Source organism: Salvelinus sp. IW2-2015, linkage group LG14 (assembly GCF_002910315.2).
Source record: "Salvelinus sp. IW2-2015 linkage group LG14, ASM291031v2, whole genome shotgun sequence".
Classification (NCBI taxonomy): Eukaryota; Metazoa; Chordata; class Actinopteri; order Salmoniformes; family Salmonidae; genus Salvelinus; species Salvelinus sp. IW2-2015.
In genome coordinates, this window is record NC_036854.1 from 42,663,849 (window position 1) to 42,676,354 (window position 12,506).

General features: G+C 50.3%; 1 pseudogene; it reads right to left on the minus strand.

Moving 5' to 3' along the window:
* LOC111973565 (MAGUK p55 subfamily member 7-like) overlaps nt 1–12,506 on the minus strand; it is a 173,846-nt pseudogene that overhangs the window by 10,956 nt on the left and 150,384 nt on the right.

Below are 12,506 nucleotides of genomic sequence, written 5' to 3' on the forward strand. Positions count from 1 at the left end.
AAGAGATGGAGCGTAGAGTAAAGAATGAAGAATGGAGGGTAGAGGTTAAAGAATGAAGAAAGATGGACGGGTAGAGGTATAAGAAAGAAGAGATGGAGGGTTTAGAGGCTAGAAAGAATGAAGAGATGGGAGGTAGAGTAAAGATATGAAGCAGATGGAGGGGAGAGCTGTAAGAAGATGAGGAGATGGAGGTGTAGGAGTAAAGAAATGAAGAGATTGGAGGGTAGAACGGTAAAAGAATGAAGAGATGGAGGGCTAGAGGTAAAAAGGAATGAAGAGATAGGTAGGTTAAGAAGAAGTAGGTTAGAGGGAAAAGAATATGAAGGAGATGGAGGGTAAGAGGTAAAGGAATGAAGAAGTGGGAGGGAATAGAGGAAAAGAAATGAAGAGATGTGAGGGTATAGAGGATAATAGAATGAAGAGAGGATAAGCAGAGAAGAGTAGGAGGTAAGAAGGTAATGGAAGATTATTGATGAGAGTGAGAAGGGTCAAAGGAGATTGGACTTGGGATTATCTTGTTAAACTCCAAATGTGAGGAACTAAGAAACACCGCACTACCCAGTTTAGGCACACCTGTATCATTTGGACAGGACACGAACGCACCAGAGTCCAGACTCGCCGGCCATAGTAGTTCCCTTTTTATACCTCACCATGCTCTATGAACCATACAAAGGAACAGATAGGGGGGTGAAGGAGATGAGAAGGAGAGGGGGGTGAAGTAGCGAAAGTCAGTAGTGGAGCAAAGCAGAGGAGAGAGGGAGGAGAAGAAAGAAGAAAGAAAAAAGCGATAAGAGGGGATATTATATTAGAAAAAAACTTTAATGTCCTTAAAGGAAAGGCAAATTTCATTTTGCAGCACACATTCACACAGTAGGGAAAGTCAGAGAGAGAGAGAGAGCAGAACGAGAAAGTGCAGAGAGAGCATGAGAGAGAGAGAGAGAGAGAGAGAGAGAGAGAGAAGAAGAAAGTCTCAGAGAGAAAGTCAAGAGAGAGAGAGAGAAGAGAGAGAGAGAGAGAGAGAAGGAGAGAGAAGGGGAAATCAGTCAGGAGAGAGAAAGAGTCCAGAGAGGAGGAGAGAGAGAGAGAGAGAGAGAGAGAGAGAGGAGAAGACGAGAGAGAGAGAGAGACAGAGAGAGAAGAGAGAGGAGATGAAGAGGAGAGAGAGAAGAGGTGAGAGAGAGAGAGAGGAGACGAGAGAGAGAGGAGAGAGAGATGAGAAGAGAGAGAGAGGAGAGGAGAGAGCAGAGAGCAGAAGAGACCGAGAGATAGAGGATGGAGAGAGGAGAGAGAGAGAGAGAGAGAGAGGAGAGATGGAGAGAGAGAGAGAAGAGAGAGAGGATGAAGAGAGAGACGAGAGAGAGAGAGATAAGTAAAAAAACACAATAGGTAGGGTCAGTGAGTAAAGGTTTCACTCACATCATTTAGAAGTACAGGCTGGGATTAACATTAATATTAACGTCAAATAAAACCAACGTATTACTCCCCTAGCCTAGTTACCATCTTATTCCTAGGCACTCCTTTCTTATTTAGATATACTATCCACACACACTCCTAACTGAGATTGTGTTCAGAATAAGATCATTCTAAAAGCCTACAGTACCACAGGGACTAGGGATTACTCTTCCAACCACTGACCAATCCTCAGATAGCATTCTTCAGTACAACACAAATCCAGACAGTCTGGCACAATAACCCTTTATATAATCTTCTATGCTACACTTTAAATCAGTAACACCTGTTTGTTTAAAGTGTAGGAGAATGCCAGGAGCGTGTCTAGTGTATGTGTGTGTGTGTGTGTGTGTGTTTTACTAAGTTTACATTCTAAATAATAAGACAGTGTGTGTGTGTGTGTTGGTAGACTTCGTGTGTATTCCAAAAAGCCACCTCAGACCCTATATAGTGCACTACTTTTGACCAGGGTCCACACGGGCATAGGGCAGTGCACTACGTAGGGAGCAGGGTACCATTTTGGACACGCCATCAGACTGGTCCTGATGATCGCTGGGCTGAATGTCTGTACTTGCAGTACTAAAATCCATGTAAAACTCATTTTATAGTAATTGCCTCATGTAAGGACATTTTATTCTGTTTCAGAAAAGGAGCCGGGAGTCTAACAAGCTCTTATATTTGGTTATGGGAAATTCATTTCATTTCATGTTTAAAAAGGCATGCCATAGCCATACACTGAAAAAGGCTATGCTGTTTGTTGTCACAAGTGCTGTTATGTAGATAAGAGTAGAGTAGAATGCCAAGATCGGTTCAGCTAAATTGGGAATGTATGGATGCCATCCATTTTGTGCAGGGAATAGGGCTTTCCTTGGGAAAGCTACACACACTGCTAGTTACTGCCCGTGGCCCATTTCTCATGGAGCTTTTCCCTACTGGCACAGAGAGAGAGTGCCTGTGTGTGTGTGTGTGTGTGTGTGTGTGTGTGTGTGTGTGTGTGTGTGTGTGTGTGTACAGTGTCATGAGTGCATGCATCACAGCACAACGCAAACAACAAGGCTATCTCACTCTTCTCCTCTCTCCAGTGCCTTGTAATTTGTGTTTGTGTGTGTGTGTGGATTGTCCAGAGCGTCGAGGCCACATCACAGTCCCAACATTCACCCCTAACTCTCAACTCCCCGACAGACATCCTATGCCGTGCCCCATGACCAACCACAGCTGAAGCAGCCCTACCCTGGTCCCAGCCTCGCTCTGCATGCTCTGACAGCCCAGCCATCCTGTTGTGTGTGTGTGTGTGCGCGCGTGCATGTTGTGTGCTTTTAGAGAGCGAGACAGCCGGAAAGGCATCCATCACGAAGGATGTTAATTTCTGTTTCAATTTGTCCGCCCCGCATAATGTGAGAGCGGCTACCGAGTGTGAGTGTCGGCGTCGGGGCCACCTCAAAGAAACACACACTGACATGCGCACACACACACACACACAGGGCAGAGAGGGGCCCTCTGTGACCTTGGAGCCCTTTGTAGAAGAGTTTTGTTACCAAGCCAGGGCCTGGCCCTGTCAACACCACCTCACACTCAGTCAGGGAGAGTCATAGGGGAGAACCCTGGTCTATTTACAGAGAACCCTGCTCACGTCAGCTGAGGTCATTCACGAGTCTGTCTCACAGTTACACTGCCCCTAGTGGTCAGGGAGGACACGGCAGAACGTGGTTGATTCCTGAAAGAGGTACTGTCTGAGACCTCCAATATAAGAGCTGTGTGTTTTAGTTGTTGTGCCTGTGGGAATGGATGGATGCAGACAGTATGTATTTGACGTGGTGTGTCTTGTATCAGAGGTGGTATTAGTGCTGGTTAAAGATGACCGCCGTTTCAGGAGTGTACTTACTTGTTGTTGTGAATGTCCGTCTCAAATATATTTTTGGAGATAAAGTGATACTCCACTCCTTCATTCTCCTGGTTCCTCTTCGGCCTGCTGGTGTCTGTAGTAGACAGACAGACAGACAAAGAGAGAGAGACAGAGAGAGAGAGACAGACAAACAGACATCACTACTAATCCAGACATTCTGAGTCACAGTTCTGACAGGAATCATTCCTTATTACCATGACAGTATTTCCTCAGTAAAACACACAGCAGTGTTGGTGTTCAGAGCTAGGCCCTGTGCATGATGGAGACCCTCCAGTGGCTAGGGCACTACTACAGTCAGACACTTAATGAAATGCAGTAGTCAACGTTTACTGAGGAACATTCAATTTGGCACAGTCAGTAGTGTACACACACGCACGCACATACACATGAGCAGTTCCATTATATGGAGACTGAGAGGGTAAGGTAGTTGAGTTGGGTAACTCTCATTAAGATCCGTTTCGACATTTGCTTCCTCATAAACCTCTGCCATTAAAAGGGCGACATGTGGAGGCAGCACAGTGTGTGTGTGTGTGCAGTGTGGCCAGGGTCGAGTGGATTTGCAAGGGGCGAGAGGTCCCGCCGTGCCGTCTGCGGACATTGAACTGCCGCTTGTTAAATGAGAGATACAGGGGTCGGAGATCAACTCCGTTACACTCTTCAGACAAATTGACCGCACACTCCTTCCAGCTCCAAAATAAACTATTAAACTTTTATCACCGTTCCTGCAACCGCCACACCAGGTTTACAGTTTCTTCCCCGTTTTTATTTTCTAACTCGCCATGTGCCTGAGATGTGGCTATTTCTGGGATGTGGCCTCAGTCGTCGGAACAAAGTGTAGGGGCGTGGACTAACGAGTTCTTTTTCCACACTGTGTGTTTTTATGTGAGTGGCCAGTGGAGTTCACGGACGAACAAGTAAGTGATTTACTGGATCTTTAGCTCAGCTTGAAAACTAAGTCCATCCTTCCCAAAAGAGAGGAGGAAGACTGGACTCTGCAATGAATCAATTACTCATCAAGAAAATAGGCCTACATCTTCAGCCACAGTTGGAAAAACTATGAGGCCAGACTGTCATAAGATAACATATATTTATGTCTCGGAAGCCGTGATGAGTATTATACGCAACTGTACAAAATAGTCCTTCACAACATAGATTCAGACTAATACAATATATATGATTTCGCATCTGCTCAGTTGTATAGGAATTATTTACCGTGCAACAAAGGAATCTGAAATAAATGTCATTCCCCAATCATGGAAAATATCTGTCAGTGAATCTGGTCGTGAAATCAAAATGTTTAACCCGTATCCATCCTAATGGCTTATTGCAATGCTGCTATTGTTACTGACTGGCAGGCTGAAGGATGGTTTACATTCTACACACACATGGAGGGTATAAAAATACCGTCATTCAGAACACAAGCCTTATGGTGCTCTTCAGAAATACGTTTCTCAAATTAACAAAAGGAGGTAACGCTTCTTGGGTTTTTAATCGGAAACAACAGCGAGTGTCATCTGTCTATAAGAGGTCAGACATAGAACCAGTGGTCACATTTGTGAACAATTAACAGCAGTCGTTATGGGAAAAAGAGCGACTGCGATGGGATTTTAATACCAGTGACATTTCAAGTGACAGACACAAAATGGGACACATCCACTATGCCACGCTGCATGTTACAAACATGGCAATTAATATCAACCGATTCCATCTATCCCTTCCTCCTCGCACATTTCCCAGCAAGCCTGCAGTAAATATGCAATTACTCTGGCTGTGTCCTGCTTAAATACATAAATCAAACCAATTCATTTTTCCTAACACGTTGGTCTTGGTTCAGGCTTGTGGGCTCAGAAAGAGAATTTTGCTCCTCAACGCAAAAAAATATAAAAAATAAAGTTACAAACTGAAAAACCTTGGCAGTGGTGTGAGTCTAAGTCATAAGCAGCATTGGGGCTGGAAGGTGTTCAGAATTATGGCAAGCTGTCATTTAGTTCTTACAGACGGAGGGAGAGGGAGAGGAAGAAAGTGGTAAGGGAGAGAGAGTTGGAGGTGGAGAGGGCAGGGGGGAGAGGAAGGGAGCGTGGAGCTGGTGCCAAAACATGAGGCAGTGGAATGGCATTTCTTCAGGAGGTAGAAAATAAAGCAGTTCCTCCATCGCTCTGGGCCTGTCATGAGGCCCGCGATAAACAGACAATTACACCGTCAGGAGGAGAACCACTCCACTCGCCTGGGTCCGGTGTGTGTGTGTGTGTGAGAGAAGGAGGGTGTGTGTGTGTGAGAGAAGGAGGGTGTGTGTGTGTGTGTGCGTGCGTGCGTGCGTGTGAGAGAAGGAGTGTGTGTTTGTGGGCCTTGAGACGCACAACCTGAGAGCAACGTCTTGGTGCTAGTCGCCCCCAGACAGCTCCGTGTTTGTGTGTGTGTGAGTCTTTGCATGGGTCTATGGACCTTCACCCTTACTAACACCCACGAAGGCAACAACAAAACTGGCAGCAGAAAGCTAAACATCATTTATCCAGGGTGATGGATGATTTCTTACCAGTTAAAATCACAGGGGGCATTTGGCCTCCGTTTAGTGACAATCTAACCTGGCACCTGATAGGTTTACATTTCTGTGCCAGTGTACAGCCAATCTGATTTCAGTGCACCTCAGTACCAGTGAACCTCTCTCCTGGTCTGGGAGAGAGGTTCAGTCTCCCTTAAACACACACCCCACCACCAGTCTGGTCTAGCATACGGGTCAGGTAGACTTACGTGGCACGGTCACACTGAAGTGTTGGGGGTCAGAGATCAGCAGTTTCCTTTTCAGCTCATTCAGACCTACCCCTGTGGGACCTAGAGAGAGAGAGAGTGAGAGCGAGAGAGTGAGTGAGAGAGAGCGAGAGCGAGAGTGAGAGAGCGAGAGAGAAACCAGGACGGAGAGAGAGAGAGTTAAAGCCTCATTAAAGCAACATCAGTCATGCATTCATCACCGCCTCCCCATAATAAAGGTGGGCGAGATAGAGGCCGGGCCAGAGGAGCAAGGCAGTGTGGAGGCCAGGTCTGGTCCAGGATGGGACGCAGCAGAGCGGAATTGTTTCCATCCCATACGCCAATGAGAGACACTGATAAATGTGTGATGGTGTTTACAGACCCAGGCACACACACACACACACACACACGTGCATACACACACAAACACACACACCTTGGCTAAGTCCATCCATGACTGGAACAGAGAGGGCCAGACTGTGAAAGTCACTGACTGAGACCTCTGTGCTCTCACTACTGTAAATATGACTGACGTGTAGTGAGAGGAGGAGTGGAGTGAGGGAGTGGGAGGAGGAGGGGAGTGAGGGAAGTGGAGAGGAGAGGAGGAGAAGGAGTGAGCAGGACTGAGAGGAGGAGAGGAGTGAGAGGAGGAGGAGAGGACTGAGGGAGTGAGTGAGAGGAGAGAGAGGAGGAGAGGAGTGAGGGAGAGGAAGGAGGAGGGGAGTGGAGGATGACGGGAGTGGGAGGAGGGGAGAGGGAGGAGGAGAAAAGGAGGAGATGAGTGAGGGAGTGAGAGGAGGAGAGGAGTGGGTGGAGGAGAGGAGTGAGGGGACTGGGAGGAGGAGAGGAGTGGAGGAGATGAGTGAGGGACTGGGAGGAGGAGAGGAGTGAGGGAGTGGTGGAGGAGAGGAGTGAGGGAGTGGGAGGAGGAGAGGAGTGAGGGAGTGGGAGGAGGAGGGGAGTGAGGGAGTGGGAGGAGGAGAGGAGTGGGGGGAGTGGAGGAGGAGAGGAGTGGGGGAGTGGTGGAGGAGAGGAGTGAGGGAGTGGGAGGAGGAGAGGAGTGAGGGAGTGGGAGGAGGAGGGGAGTGAGAGGAGGAGAGGAGATGGAGGAGAAGGAGTGAGAGGAATGAGGGAGTGAGAGGAGTGAGGGACTGGGAGGAGGACGGAGTGGGAGGAGGAGAGGACTGAGGGAGTGGGAGGAGAAGGGGAGCGGGAGGTGAGAAAAGGAGGAGATGAGTGAGAGGAGAGAGGAAGTGGGTGGAGGAGAGGAGTGAGGGAATGGAGGAGAGGGGGAGTGAGGGAGTGGGAGGAGGAGAGGAGTGGGGGAGTGGTGGAGGAGAGAGTGAAGGAGTGGAGGAGAGAGGGAGTGAGAGGAGGAGAGAGAGATGGAGGAGGAGAGGAGTGAGAGGAATGAGGGAGTGAAGGAGTGAGGGACTGGGAGGAGACGGGAGTGGGAGGAGAGAGGACTGAGGGAGTGGGAGGAGAAGGGGAGCGGGAGGTGAGAAAAGGAGGAGATGAGTGGGAGGAAGGATGGTGGAGGAGAGGAGTGAGGGAGTGGGAGAGGAGAGGAGTGAGGGAGTGGGAGGAGGAGAGGAGTGAGGAGTGGGAGGAAGAGAGGAGTGAGGGAGTGGGAGGAGGAGAGGAGTGAGGGAGTTGGAGGAGGAGAGGAGTGAGAGGAGGAGAAAAGGAGAGAGGAGTCAGGGAGTGGAAGGAGGTGAGGAGTGAGATGAGGAGAGGAGTGAGGGAGTGGGAGGAGGAGGGGAGTGAGGGACTGGGAGGAGGAGAGGAGAGGAGGAGGAGAGGAGGAGATGAGTGAGGGAGTGAGAGGAGGAGGAGGAGTGAGGGAGTGGGAGGAGGAGGGGAGTGAGAGGAGAAGAAAAGGAGAGATGAGTGAGGGAGTGGAGAGGAGGAGTGGTGAGGGAGTGAGAGGAGGAGAGGAGTGAGGGAGGGGAGGAGAGAGGAGTGAGGGACTGGGAGGGGAGAGGAGTGAGGACTGGGAGAGGGAGAGGAGATGAGAGGAGTGAGAGGAGTGAGAGGAGGAAGGAGGGAGAGGAGGAGAGGAGTGAGGAGGAGGAGAGGAGTGAGAGGAGGAGAGGAGTGGGGAGGAGGAGAGGAGTGCGGGAGGAAGAGAGGAGTGTGGAGTGGAGAAGAGAGGAGTGAGGAAGGGAGGAGGAGAGGAGTGAGGGAGTGGGAAAAGGAGGGAAGAGGTAGGAGGAGAAAAGGAGGAGATGAGTGAGGGAGTGGGAGGAGGAGAGGACTGAGGGAGTGGAGGAGGAGAGGAGTGAGGGAGTGGGAGGAGGAGAGGACTGAGGAAGTGGGAGGAGGAGAGGACTGAGGGAGTGGGAGGAGGATGGGAGAGGGGAGGAGGAGATGAGTGAGGGAGTGAGAGGAGGAGATGCGTGAGGGAATGGGTGGAGGAGAGGAGTGAGGGAGTGGGAGAGGAGAGGAGTGAGGGTGTGGTGGAGGAGAGGAGTGAGGGAGTGGGAGGAGGAGAGGAGTGAGGGAGTGGAGGAGGAGAGAGTGAGGATGGGAGGAGAGAGGAAGTGCGAGGAGGAGAGGAGTGCTGGAGTGGGAAGAGGAGAGGAGGCGGGAGTGGGAGGAGGAGAGAAAGTGAGGGACTGGGAGAAGGAGAGGAGTGGGAGGAGGAGAAAAGGAGGAGAGGAGTGAGATGAGGGAGTGGGGGAGTGTCTGCACCAACAGGCCTAAAGAGCACTTTGTTGTGTTTCCTTAACAGCCTGAAAGGATCCATCTCAGTGGGCAGCTGGGTTTTCCATCAATCTACTGGAGGAGGGGGAGAGGGAGAGAGAGGGATGGGGAAGAGTGAGAGGGAGAGAGGGTGAAGGAGAGAGGGTGAGAGGGAGAGAGGGGAGAGAGGAGGGGAGAGGGAGAGAGAGGGAGGGGGAGAGTGAGAGAGAGGGAGGGGGAGAGGGAGAGAGAGGGAGGGGAGAGGGAGAGAGAGGGAAGGGGAGAGGGAGAGAGAGGGAGAAGTAATGCGCTATTGAGAGGAGGGGGGAGGGAGAGAGAGGGAGAGGGGAGAGAGAGTAGGGGGGAGAGGGAGAGTGAGGGGGAGAAGGAGAGAGAGGGAGGGGAGAGTGAGAGAGAGGAGGGGAGGGAGAGAGAGAGAGAGGGAGGGGGAGGGAGGAGAGGGAGGGGGAGGGGGGAGGAGGAGAGAGGAGGGGAGAGGGAGAAGAGGGAGAGGGAGAGAGAGGGAGGGGGGAGAGGGGAGAGAGGGAGGGGGGAGAGGGAGGAGAGGGAGGGAGAGGAGAGGGAGGGGGAGGGGAGAGAGACGGAAGAAGTAATGCGCTATTGATTTGTCTGCGGCTCCAGATCCTTGCAACTTTTCCAAAACACAAACGCTGGCGCTCCCTCCTCTCCCCCCTCCCCGGCTCTCTCCCCCCCCCGTCTCCAGCCAGAAACCTATAGCATATAACATCAGCAGGAGTGACCAGGCTGATATATGAGGCTAATTCAAACTGACTTTGTATCGATGTCTTCAAGTAGTGTGGACAAGAATCAATTACGGAAGTACAAGGTTCCACGCCCCTGGTTCTAGAAGCGTTACAGTGGCAGGAAGCCCCACAGCTCCCTACAATCCGCCTGTAGAATGGCAAAAAGGCAGGGTTGATGGAATTCCTGACGTGCTTGTTGTTCTGGGCAGGCGCTACGAATGCATCGGGCCCTATTGGAAATTAAGTTTAGCAGGCAAATGTGTCTAGCAGGCCGCCATCTAAAACAAATGGACATTGAGTTCACTCAGTGATGTGGAGGAGTTGGAAAAAGAGGGAGGTTTGGGTTATAAGAGGAGGTTGAACACAAATGCTGTACTGTTAGACATTAGTCATCATGTCTGTCTGTCTGTCCTATCTGGTGTGTTCACCTTTCACCTCCTGTCCGTCCTTCCAGAGAGATTTTAAGCTGCTCTGATAAACAGGTGTGAACAAAGAGTGCCTTTAAGTGTGTGTGTGTGTGTGAGAGATAGTACGAGAGTGAGAGAGAGCAGTGTCTCTTCCTGAAGGATAAAGTCTCTCTCCTAGACATGTACACACACGCGCGTGCCATTTGAGACAGCCCTACAGCAGTTTAGCGCTCGGCCACACATGTCCTCTCTGTCACATGGTCCCTGTAAGTGATAAAAGCTGTTTCCTCAGCACATTCAGCGTCCTCCACTCTCCATGTTAAAAAAGACCCCAAAAAATGTGGGGAAAAAAGCTATGGACTTAAAGCGCGGGGCTGCTGGGCCCTAGCGAACTGCGGTCGCCGTCTCACATAAACAGCACATGGCCGCGTGAAGACAGCAATCAATCTTTCAGGAGAGTTTTCAGAGAACAAGTCCAAATGGGGTCTTGACCCTCTCCTCCGTGTTGATTTATTAAGATCAGGAAACGGATTTCACTTTTAAAATGTGTTTGGAGAGACCACAAGGAATGTGACTGTGCTGTTTAAAGAAGGCCGTGCATGTCAGCGGTGCTCCGGCGTGTTGTTGTAGGTGTTAAAGGCGCTGGAGCGGAGTAATACAGGCCTTTTCTGAAGCGTATCTCAGCACAGCGGTAACATCAAGACAGAAGAGCAGGCTGCTCCCAGCCACAAGTCTAGTGGAGCGTCCCAAATGGCACCCTATTCCCTTTATAGTGCACTACTTTACACCGCACTACTTTACACCAGGCACCATAGGGAATAGTTTCTAGTTCAAGCACGTTGTTTGTCGGGAAGCAGAGCGGCCGTTTCAGTGGTTGTTGGCCCTTCTTCCCGGCGGCGTCAGGCCCCGCCACGAGCACCTCGCCGTGGGATGACAAACGGCTCACGCTCCCTTACACTTTTACAGCTCTCATTAAACTATTCTCACCTTCTACATCGTTCCCTCGCCAGCAGGCGTTCTCTCGGTCTCCCTCTTTCTCTGGCTGTGTCCTAAATGTCACACTTTGCCCTATATAGTGCTACGGGGCACTGGTCAAAAGTAGTGCACTACGGAGGAAAGGGAATAAGGTGCCATTTGGGACGCAGCCTCTCACTACCTCTGCGTCTGATGTACGGTGGAGGACAACACACGCTGCCTGTGAGGCCTATATAACCTGGAGTAAAGAACACATTGGGGTGGCACGTTGTGAACTAGCAGAAAGAAACCGGTTTGTTCTATTGTGCATTGTTTGTTTTTAACAATCTCCAATACAATGTTGACCTTATAAAACAAAACGGCACCATAAAAAAGCATATTTCTTTGCAACTGTTTCTGAATTATACTTGATTGGTATAGTGTATTGTGTTATATTGAGTTTCCCTCTCTCCCTCCCTCCTCTGGGAGGGGGCGCGGTGTGGTGGGTCGGTGCTCTTGCCCTCCTCTCCTCAGGCAGGTTGCAGTGCCAGTAAAAGTGTCAGACTGTATTACTGCCCTCATTAGAGAAACAGCCTTTAATATCTGGAGCTTAATAACTTCCAGGCCAAACGCAGAGCACATCACATGGCGTTAGAGCTGAGGGGGAGAGGAGGGGCGATGTGGACGGTGTGAGTCCTATCCAACCTCCACCACCCAGCCAGCCAGACAGGGTAACTTCAGCCTCCTCCAACCAGACCTTAACCCTGCTCTGTTGAGTCCAACAAGCCTAAGATAACAGCTATATGCGGAACACTATCCTAGGGCCATTTCACCCTACCACGAACCATGCCTGAAAACTAATACAAATGTATAAAAACAGATAAACATATTGTTTCATCTTTTGAAATCCAATCTCACTGTCGTCCACATTTATTCTAATAAGAGTAAGGAGAGTATAGGGTCTACTTTGTTCGTTGGAGATCATTTTTAGATTCCTTTTCATCCACGTAGATGGATAAACAACTAGAGGGACGTTGGACGCGCCAGTGATCTTTCTTGTGTGTGTGTGTGTGTGTGTGTGTGTGTGTGTGTGTGTGTGTGTGTGTGTGAGAGTGAGTGGAGTGGAAAGAGGAGTGAGGAAAGGGGGCCAAGGCAAAGCACAGGACGCCTGATCCTCTTTGGAGGATCTACACGCCTACTTCACTTTCTCCTGGACCACTAGGCGCCTGACGTTTACAATGGAGAAAGAGACGCTGGGAGGCAGAGGGAGAGAGGAGAGAAAGAGGAGAGAAAGAGATGGCGGGAGGGAGAGCGAGAGAGAGGAGAGAAAGAGATGGCGGGAGGGAGAGCGAGAGAGAGAAGAGAAAGAGATGGCGGAAGGGAGAGCGAAAGAGAATAGAGAAAGAGATGGTAGGGAGGTGAGAGAGAGAGAAGAGAAGCATGGTGGGGAGGAGGAGAGAGAGAAGAGAGATGGCGGGAGGGAGAGCGCAAGAGAGGAGAGATGGCGGGAGGGAGAAGAGAGAAAGAGATGGTGAGAGGGAGAGTGAGAGAGAAGAGAGAAAGAGATGGCGGGAGGGAGGGAGAGAGAGAGAAAGAAGT